This window comes from Pseudorca crassidens, chromosome X (genome assembly GCF_039906515.1).
Source record: "Pseudorca crassidens isolate mPseCra1 chromosome X, mPseCra1.hap1, whole genome shotgun sequence".
In the NCBI taxonomy this organism is placed as follows: domain Eukaryota; kingdom Metazoa; phylum Chordata; class Mammalia; order Artiodactyla; family Delphinidae; genus Pseudorca; species Pseudorca crassidens.
Genome location: NC_090317.1, coordinates 98,752,818 through 98,762,172, shown reverse-complemented (window position 1 = coordinate 98,762,172; position 9,355 = coordinate 98,752,818).

The window sequence follows — 9,355 nt, the reverse complement described above, 5'->3', positions numbered from 1 at the left end:
TGGTCAGATCACTGCCATCAGGTAGCTCAAAATTCTAGCAATGTAAATAGACTCTAAGCCAGTACAAATGGGATGAATTATTGAAGGAGGGGTGGAGAAAGCTATGGAAACAAATAAGAAAAGAACCCCATTTAGATTGGGGTTCTGGCAGAGACTCCTAGGGGTTTGAACCCTAATCTCTTTTTCCTTATTAATAGTCAAAACCTCAAATTTTAACTGACCACGTGGCTACTTGGGATAAAGGCAACATTTCCCAGCATTCCTTACAGCTAGCTATAACCAGTAAGTTTTGGCCAGTAGATATAAGTGGAAATGGTATGCACAACTTCTAGGAAGTGCCCTTAAAGGGAGGAGGCTTACCCTCATCTTTCCTGCAGCCTGGAATATGAATGTGATAACTGGAGCCACAGCAGCCATTTTGGACCATAAAGTGACCTTGAGAAGTGACCACTGAAGATGAAACAAGATAGAAGGAGGCTGGGTCCCTGTGGGTTTCTTGGAGAAGAATGGCCAACCCCACCCTGAACTGCCTACCTCTGGACATTTGCATGAGTGAGAAATACACCTCTATCCTGTGGATTTTGAGACTGTTGGATGTGTAAGTCTGGAGTCAAAGAGTGGTCTGGCCATGAGATCCACATTTGGAAATTATCATCATGCTGAGGGGATTGGAAGCCCTGGAAGCTGGCGAGGAGGCAGAGGGGACGGTCCCTTTCCCTCTGGGCTATCTACCATGTCCTCTTCTTTGCTCTCAAAAGCTTCCAAAACCTTGCTTCCTTCCAAGAAGTCTTCTCAAGTGGAAAGGACAGAGTGTGCTCAGGGCTGGCCCAGCCCTGCCCTTTCTGCCTTCGAGACTTCAAGGTCCTTCCATTCCCCAGCCCCATCCTCAGCCTTGACCTTCAACGAAAGTACCCTTGTCTGATGAGCCTTTGCAGTCATTGCTGTGCCCCCTCGGACTCTTACAGACAAGACGCCCCCTGTGCCGGGGATCAGCAGCTGCAGAGGAGGAAGGGGCGCCTGCCCCAGGACAACCCGGGGACTCGAGAAGCCTCCGTCTCCACCTGCCTTGCTCTTAAACGCTGCCCATAAAACCCTCTTCCCGCTCTTCTCTCGACTGCACATCGCAGATACGCAGTAAAAGTGTGTTGAACGTATGAGGTCATTTTATCATTTGGTTGCCTGATCAGCACGTCTGTCAGAAAGCCAATCTTTTCGATTTTAGCTTTGGGCGTAGCTGCAAACAAGCTGGCCGTTATTTTCCAGGTAAGGACTTGTCAAAGGAAAGTTCCTCCTGGAGAAGTAGCTTGCCACAGAGCGAAAAGCGTGAGGAGAAAGGCCCATCTTTCTCGACTGTGTAAAACGGGATGACAGTCCCCACACCACACGTCTTACAATTAAGTTGGTCTGAGGAATGAGCAAAAGTCCCCAGCCCAACAATGCTTTTGCCTTCACAGAGAGATGGTGGGCTCATACGCCATTACCCCATCCCAACCTGAGCCTTCTTTGTTGAGTGGAATAAGCCCAGTTCCTCTCATTTTCTTCTTCCATATGACATTTTGCAGCAAAACATTCGATGCCTACAGGGCTTGGAAACTGGCCTTGGCTCACAGGCAACAGGGAGCGTGCTGGGTATTCTTGCACCATGGCCCTGCACGCCCGCTTCCCTCTTCTAGCCGCCTGCCGGTTTTGCTTGTGGGTAATTTCCTCTCCCATGTCATGTTGTGTGAGTGGTGAGAGGGGGGATAATCAAGGGGCCTGCCCACTCCCTATGGAAGCCAATGAGCTCTCTCCTTCACTACCTTAATCCTTCAAAGGGCAGGCGGGGGCCCTAATCTTCCAGGAGAATCTCAAATGGTGAGCAGGGTGACACAAAGCAAGAAGAGGGCTTGGAGGAGATTTCATTTGCCCCAGGAGTGGTCCCCATCCTGACCTCTGGAGTGCCTGCTGCCCAGCTGGGTTCCTGACTAGGTTTCCTGCCTTCCCTCATTGCTCTAAACTCCCCATAGCATCCCATCACATTCCCTTCTGCCCAAGGTAGCCAAGAGTCCGTTTCTGTCACTTGCGACCACAAGATTTTGAACGGATCCAGGCAGTTTCTGAGAGGGGCACTATGTTATCATTAATATCCAGCATTGCCGAAGAGGGAGGATTAATTAGTGTGAACCCTCTTACTTCACCTATCTTTGGGGCAGTCCACGGGGGATTTCTCCCTGAGCCGCTAATGAATTTTGCAACTGTCACAAAACAATGCAAATAAGTAAGACCCACATCTGCTGAACATCATGATGAGGTCAAACTGTGTGTAAATAAACACTTGCATCAAGGAGAGGGTAAATCCTAAGGTGAGGAGTGACGGATTTGTTTGCATAAACCCGGCAAGGTATTATGGGTAGGATATTAATTAAATCATGCTCTTGGGCCTCACGGAGGCCCAGCTCCATGGCCTCAGCTTGTTGACAAACCCAACACGAGGCCCCCGGAGAGAGCGCTAACATTTTGATGAACAGGGTTTGTTGCAGGTGATGTTTCCTAACTAGCATTTTAATATCACTTTTGATGCTTTGTCTGAGCCACCGGAAAAGAATGTTCAGATAAAAGAGAGGGGCAAATATCAAATGTCCAGAAGGTGACACTTCCATCTAATCTTGGTCTATCGGCCTCGCTTCCTGGGAGGAATGTTTTGCCTCTCCTACCCTTCCCCGGGCCTCCCGGCACTCCCCAGTCTTACCTTTCCTCCCAGTGCACACACAGCTGTGAGAACATCTCTGAAGACTGTTGAAGTTGCCTCAGGTTTAAATAATGCCTGAGTGAGTACTATCAGAATCACTGATAGTCTGCCTGAGACGCCTTCCATATGCCCTTTTGTTCTTTCTTCCTTTTTGAAGAAATTAACCTGATGGTAGGTACCCTACTGTCTTCACGGAAAGGGCTTTTATTTTAAGGTTGAAATAAAAGAACCCATCTCAGCTGGAGTCAGAGATTGGCCATTGAAAGACTCTCTGTGACCACCAGATGTGCCCACTCTCTGAGAAATGCTGACGTTCCAGCTCCTGGTAATTGACTAATGACCCTGGTCCACCCATCCTAACCATTTCCATCTTCATTTGCACTACATGGCCTCTTTCAGCTCAAAATTTCATGCTTCATTTGAGGATTATAAAGGCTCTTTTATGAGAGAATATACAGACAAATATGAACTAATTAATGATCCCACTATCCCCCTGGGAGTGTGCAATCGTCCTGTGACCCACCAGCTTCCCTGGCATTCTCTGACTTAGGCCAGTGTCCAGTATCAGTGGGGTCCCTGCTTCGTCCCCTCCCTCCCCCCGCCACTCCAGCCAGCAGCTCTCAACCCTGTTTCCTCAAAAAGATATTAAGAATCTATCCACTTCACACCATCTCTGCTTCCTGGCTGGTTGCTTGCCTTGACTATAAAACCAGACCCCCACTTCTTCTATTGCCCCTTCCAATCTATTACCCAATTCTCTACCCAGCATGTAGAGGGAGATTTCGAGGACCTAAATCTGGAAAAGTCATTTCTTGCAATGTTCATTGCAGCTCTATTTACAATAGCCAGGACATGGAAGCAATCTAAGTGTCCATCGACAGATGAATGGATAAAGAAGATGTGGCACATACATACAATGGAATATTACTCAGCCATGAAAATAAACGAAATTTGAGTTATTTGTAGTAAGGTAGATGGACCTAGAGTCTGTCATACAGAGTGAAGTAAGTCAGAAAGAGAAAAACAAATACCATATGCTAACACATATATATGGAATCTTAAAAAAAATGGTTCTGAAGAACCTAGGGGCAGGACAGGAATAAAGACACCGATGTAGAGAATGGACCTGAGGACACGGGGAGGGGGAAGGGCAAGCTGGGATGAAGTGAGAGAGTGGCACTGACATATATACACTACCAAATGTAAAATAGATAGCTAGTGGGAAGCAGCCACATAGCACAGGGGGATCAGCTCGGTGCTTTGTGTCCACCTAGAGAGGTGGGATAGGAAGGATGGGAGGGAGACGCAAGAGGGAGGGGATATGGGGATATCAGTATACATATAGCTGATTCACTTTGCTATACAGCAGAAGCACATTGTAAAGCAATTATACTCCAATAAAGATGTGAAAATAATAAATAAATACAAGCATTCAAGCGACTGTTTCCCTTTCAGAGACATCATCAATGGAAGCGCTATACTTTTGTGATGGTACTGCCATTGCTCTTGGCATTTCTAGGGTTCCTACTTCGAAAGGCTTTAGGTTGTATAAACTCTAGTATGGGCTTATAAGATGTGATGTTAGCTTGAGATTTTTAAAAACCTTCCTTTTCATCCTTCCCTCTCTTAGCATTGGAGGCCTGGTGATACCTGATCTTTGTAACAGAGTAATTCATGTTGGTAGATGTCACTTAAGCCACTGGAGATCGCTTTGTACCTTCCAGACGGAAACAATGTATTTGTCTTAGATCGGGTGTGGGTATTTTATTTGAGAGGTGAGCTCAGGAAGAAGGGTTGAGGCAACAGAAGGAGAGAGAAACAGGGGAAGGAGGAAATGCCACAAGAATGAATTATTGAGGTCTGTAATGTAGGAAACTGGGGGCTGGATTCCATCAGGACCTCTAAGAGACGTGGGATGCCTCCTAGAATTGTCTGCTGGGAACACAAGAGGCTGGGGTTTTATTCTCCACTAGTTGAGTTGAGCATTTGTCCCCAGTGCAGTTATCTCCCCCACATTTCTGGACTTTGCTTCCAGGCTGAGCAGGTTCCCAGGCTTTTCCAAAGGCCTTGAGGCAGAGAAAATGGAGAGATGTATGCTGCGTGTTTGAGATGAGACACAATTGCAGGGTGAGTCCGAACTCACACAGGCCGATGCATCACTGCTGGGGCCAATACCAGAGTTGCTCCGGGGAGCTGGTACTTGGGGCACCAAAAACACCTGTTAATGGTGTATAAAGAGCCTGATCCTTTATAACCATCTAAATGGCCAACGATAAAAAAGTGAATGTATCAAATGCTGATGAAGATGTAGGGAGAGGGGCGATCCCAGGCACAGCTGATGGGTGTGTAAACTGCAGCAGCTTTTCTGAAAAGGAATCTGATCTGGTTTAGTGCAATTTAATTGGCATATGCGCTGTGACACCCCCCCCCCCGCCCCAAGTATAGAGCCCAGAGAGATGGTCCCACGCCCAGGTCCAGAAGGACATCGTTATAAGGATGCTCACTACTGAGTTGTTGTTGGGGACAGCTTGGAGGAGAGTTGGACACAACCTGGGTGTCCATCCTTAGGGGAATGGATAAGAAAAGAAAGGTGGATGGACATTATGAAATACCATGTGGCAGGAAGAAGCAATGCACAAAATCCATATACAGCAAGAGCAATAGCTCTCCGTGACATTGTGTGGAGTGAAGAGATAAATGAGTGAGGTTTATGACACAATACTGGTCATGGAAACTCAAAACCCACTCACAAGAAAACGCATTTCCTGTTTTACACGGCTATGTGCATATATAAAGACGCGTAGCAAGCACATACCACAGAGGGGATGCCTGTAGGGGGAAGGGAATGAAAGTGAGGATTGGAGATGACGGTGGGGAGAGAAAGAGGGAATAAGACACAAGCAGGGTCTTACCTGGTCCAGGTTTCATTACGTGCTAGGAGCTGAGGATTATGATTAACCAGCTCCCTGGACCTGAGGTCTAAATAGGTTTTTTTAAAGTAAATAAAGTGCCTGGAGCACAGTAGGTGTTCAATAAATGGTCCCTAAGAATGTGGCTGCAGGGCCAATTGAGCAATATTCCAGAAAGACGAAAGCCTGACATCTCCTCTAGAAACTAGAAGGCAAAAAGGAAATGGCTCTCTCCACCCCATGCCTCATATCTGGGGTGAGAGGCTAATCCCCAAAGGGGTCTGTCCATTTGGATGGGAAAAAATCACATATTTATTTTCACCCACCTCTGGCGGCAGTTTAGCAAGTGCACAGTTATGTTCGGAGTATCTATGAGTTTATCACCAAGAAAACTCACAGATATTTTTATATCATGTTATATCGTTGTTGCAGGTATCTTGAAATATGCTCGGCACGACTTGGAAATTATGGTTGTTATTAGACCTGCCACTAGATCACATTTAATGCATTAATAAATGTGCATTTATCACACATCTGGGTTTTTAATATTTTTATAACTGCATTTCAGCATAATTGGCTTCCTTTTTGATTTTTCTGTATTTTATTTTATGTACTTAATCTGCTTTCTGAGAAAAGGTCTGTAGGCTTCCCCAGATGTCAGAGGGGCCCCTAGCATCGCAAAGGGTAAGACCCTGTCAATAGGCTTTATCATTGCCTCCTTAAGTCAGAAGATTTGTGAGAAAATTCACAATTAGGACTTTCCGTTGTCCCACAGTCAGTGGACAAGAATGAGTTAAATGGTGGCCCCAGCTGTGTGGTGTCACCCAGCTGGTTTCTGCCTCTCAGGCCTGCAGGGACAGGGAAGGACAGAGCAAAGGGGAGAAGGGCAGAGGGAAGGAAAAAGGAAAAAGAAAGTGATTGAGAGATAATTTACCCAGCTCCTTCTCATCACTGAATTGGACTTTATTTTTAATAAAATTATTATTAAATAGAAATGGCATGCAAATGATTTTGCATTTAGGTGATCTTCAGAGACACAGTCCCAGTAATTACTTGTGCTGGGGAAGGCCGAAATGTTCTATTCTTCCAAATGTATTTGAACCAGCATCTCTAATTCCAGGCATAGCCTTTTCCTGGACCTCAGAGAGGTGTAGACAGTCTCTTCCGTCTTCTTCCTCTTGCCTGCCTGGAACCAACAGGTGCCCTTAATATGGTCCAGAGTTCTCGAAGTTGTCATAGGATACCTCACTCTGCATGGAGAAATGTCCCACGCCCGTCATTATAATGTTTGCATCAGAAAGCACCCCAGAGAGAGGCGCTCTCTTCTTTGTACAGATCACAGCTATTCAGACCTGGGCTAAGTTGAGGTTCTCCCCAAGGCAGACCCTGCCTACAGGATTCAAGCACAGCTAACTTATTTGGGAAGCGCAGGAAACCCTGGTGGAGACACGGGGCAACAAGACAGGGAAGGGAGGGCAACCAGTAATGAGTGCGTTATTAATCCAGCCACTACAGTGGGCAACTGGATCTCAGTATCCTGGAGACATTCTGGGAAAGATGTGGAACATGCATGTCAGCGTTATCCCACCCAGTGGGGCAAGGGAGCCGGGGCATTTATACTCCAACTCCCAACTCGCATTGGTTGAGGGCTGCTCCCAGGGGGTGATACTTCTCAGTTCTTCCAGTTTGTACAGACGATGTGACCTTTAGAGGACTTCTCTGGTGGTCCAGTGGTTAGGGCTCCATGCTCTCATTGCCGAGGGCTCAGGTTCGATCCCTGGTCAGGCAACTAAGATCCCACAAGCCATGCAATGTGACAAAAAAAAAAAAAAAAAAAAAAACGGAAAAAAATTAGGCACAGAGCTGCAGACATTGTTCTTAGGGCTGAAGAGAACCCACGGAATTGGGGAGGTGGGTGGGGAGGTGGTGGGGCACTGATGGTACCTGCTGCAGGCCCAGTGCTTGCAAGCCATCTGCTGCTCCTCCAGGTAACAGTCTCTTCATCTCCACCCCTCAGCTTCCCCGTCTCCACAAGAGGCAAGGGCTCTCCAAAGGTTGCAAACTGGAGGCCTGGAAACCAAATGAGTTTCTTGGGTGTGTTTGGTTTGGCTCATATGGCTTTTACAAATTTTTTTGATAATTGAACCAACAAAATGAGGAGGCTTCGTATGAAAATATGACTTTTTATTTTCTCCAGAAAAATCTATTGGCAACATTAGACCCCAAACTCAATGACCCCCAATACCATATGGCTCTGGGAACCTAGACTTTTTTCTACCCAAAGTCAAACGATTTAAGGGAAAACTTTTGCAGCTTGCCTGCAAAGTCTCTCCTATCCCCTTTTTTGTTAACATTTTTTTTTCTGGCCACACCGCTCGGCTTCGCTTGCGGGATCTTTGTTCCCTGACCAGGGATCAATCCCGTCTCCCCTGCAGTGGAAGTGCGGAGTCCTAACCACTGCATTGCCAGAGAATTCCCTCCTATCCCCTTTTTTTGAAAGTGTTTTTCGTTTGTTTTGTTTGTAAAGGAAAATGCAACTCTCTGCCTCTTTACAGAGCTGGGGGTGGGGGTGGGGAATTGAGTTAAAGCCCCAGGTAGCCTCAGCCCACTCTGCGAGGGTTGAGAGCCAGGATGTTTGAGCATCAGCTGGCAGGCTGGCTGCTCGCAGGGAAGGCCCCGCCATCTGTTCCCAGAGACGGCGAGGGAGCCATCTTCCTCACTCTGCACCTGCCCCCAAACTCAGGCCCGGGGACATCTTACAACCCAAGAACAGCTCTGATCTGAGCCGAATATAGGACCCCAAATGCCTCCATTCTTTACCACATTCTCCTTCAGCTGCCTCCAGCTCAAAGCATCTCTCCTCGGATGCTGGGTTCTAGCCAACCCCCAGAGGCCACCAACTGTGCCCATCAGCAGAAGTGGAAGTCAAGGGCTCTCATCCCGTCACTGCTCTGCCCTGGGAGTCGGCAGCTGATGACACGGGCTGGCCCCTGATTGCCAATCTAGATGACACTTTCAAACATCCCATCCCCGGTGATCCCCTCAAATGCAGCTGTGATTAGTCTAGTCTCCAAAGCCTCCGAGAAAAACCTCAGTTACCGAATAATAATGGGAAAGCCAGTCTAAAAGGGTGGTAAGTCTGAATCCGAGGGTCTTTTTGAATGAAGTGAAATTTTATTCATTCCACGTGCATGAAATAAGGGCTAACAGGATGGTCAAGGAGCAGCTGTGACTTAATGAATGGATAAGAATCATCAGTGGGGTCACTTTTTTTAAAGAACAGAAATGGGTATGATGAAAATGATTTTTGCATCCTTAGAAGCAATTGGAATTCTTGACTGAGCTGGCAGTCGCCTTTCCAAACATGATTGAGAACGTGGCTCTGGTACCAGACTGCTTGTGTGTCAAATTCGGGCTGTGTGACCTTGGGCAAGTCTTAACCTCTCTGTGCCTCAAGATCATCAGCTGTAAAATGGGAGAATAATAAGGCCTTCCTCACAGGGTTGCTTTGAAGATTAAATGAAACATCCATATAAAGCACTCCAGCCCCTTCTTCAGAGTCAGGACTCAGTAAATGTTATATATGATTGTTGTATTATTTTTTTTAATTAATTACTTTAGCTATTTATTTTTGGCTGCGTTGGGTCTTCGTTGCCACGTGCGGGCTTTCTTTAGTTGCGGCAAGTGGGGGCTACTCTTCGTTGTGGAGCACAGGCTC